Source organism: Trichechus manatus, unplaced genomic scaffold (assembly GCF_000243295.1).
Source record: "Trichechus manatus latirostris isolate Lorelei unplaced genomic scaffold, TriManLat1.0 scaffold00076, whole genome shotgun sequence".
Taxonomy (NCBI): domain Eukaryota; kingdom Metazoa; phylum Chordata; class Mammalia; order Sirenia; family Trichechidae; genus Trichechus; species Trichechus manatus.
Genome location: NW_004444012.1, coordinates 12,834,817 through 12,836,258, shown reverse-complemented (window position 1 = coordinate 12,836,258; position 1,442 = coordinate 12,834,817). Strand labels below are relative to the sequence as shown.

Sequence of the window (1,442 nt, the reverse complement as noted above, 5' to 3'; positions counted from 1 at the left end):
CTTTATTCATAATAGCCCATAACTGGAAACAACCCAGTGTCCATCAACTGGTGAATGACTAAGCATGTGGGAATTATTATTCACCAATAACAAAGAATGACTATTGATTGATACATGCAAAAACCTGGGTGAATCTCAAAACACATTATGCTGAGTGATAAAAAGCCAGACACAAAAGACTACATAATGTATGATTCTGTTTATATGGAATATATATGTACTGTACATGAGGAACCTGTACATAGATCAAGAAGCAGTCATTTGAACAGAACAAGGGGATACTGTGTGGTTTAAAGTCAGAAAAGGTGTGCATCAGGGTTGTATCCTTTTACCATATTCAATCTGTATGCTGAACAAATAATCCAAGAAGTTGGACTGTATGAAGAAGAACGGGGCATGAGGTTTGGAGGAAGACTCGTTAACAACCTGCGTTATGCCGATGACATGACCTTGCTTGCTGAAAGTGAAAAGGACTTGAAGCACTTACTGATGAAGATCAAAGACTACAACCTTCAGTATGGATTACACCTCAACGTAAAGAAAACAAAAATTCTCACAACTGGACCAATAAGCAACATCATGATAAATGGAAAAAAGATTGAAGTTGTCAAGGATTTAATTTTACTTGGATTCACAATCAACACCCATGGAAGCAGCAGTCAAGAAATCCGAAGACCATTGCATTGGGCAAGTCTGCTGCAAAAGACCTCTTTAAAGTGTTAAAAAGCAAAGATGTTACTTGAAGACTAAGGTGCGCCTGACCCAAGCCGTGGTGTTTTCAATCGCCTCATATGCATGTGAAAGCTGGGCAATGAATAAGGAAAATCGAAGAATTGATGCCTTTGAATTATGGTGTTGGTGAAGAGTATGGAATATACCATGTACTTCCAAAAGAACGAACAAATCTGTCTTGGACGTACAGCCAGAATGCTCCTTAGAAGGGAGGATGGCGAGACTACGTCTCATATAGTTTGGACATGTCATCAGGAAGGATCAGTCCCTGGAGAAGAACATCATGCGTGGTAATGTAGAGGGTCAGTGAAAAAGAAGAAGACCCTCAACTAGATGGATTGACACAGCAGCTGAAACAATGGACTCAAGCATAACAACGGTCATGAGGATGGCTCGGGACAGGGCAATGTTTTGTTCTGTTGTACCTAGGGTTGCTGTGAGTCAGAAGTGACTCAACAGCACCTAACAACAACAAAAGTGAAGTAAAGCAGATCAGCAATTGTTAGAGACTGGCTGCAAAGGGGCATGAAGGAATTTTTTTGGGTGATAGAAATGTTCTATATCTTGATTATGAAGATGTTCACATAAGTTTATACATTTGTCAAAACTCATCAAATTTACACTTAAAATTGGTGTATTTTACTGTATTACACCTCAGTGAAGGAGCCCTGGTGGCACAGTGGTTAAGTGCTTGGCTGCTAACTGAAAGG

At 39.7% G+C, this 1,442-nt stretch overlaps 1 protein-coding gene across 5 annotated transcripts in view; it reads right to left on the bottom strand.

Annotated features, from left to right (window-relative positions):
- Positions 1-1,442, bottom strand: part of TRIM69 (tripartite motif containing 69) — a 27,838-nt gene that overhangs the window by 3,512 nt on the left and 22,884 nt on the right. The window lies entirely within an intron of this gene.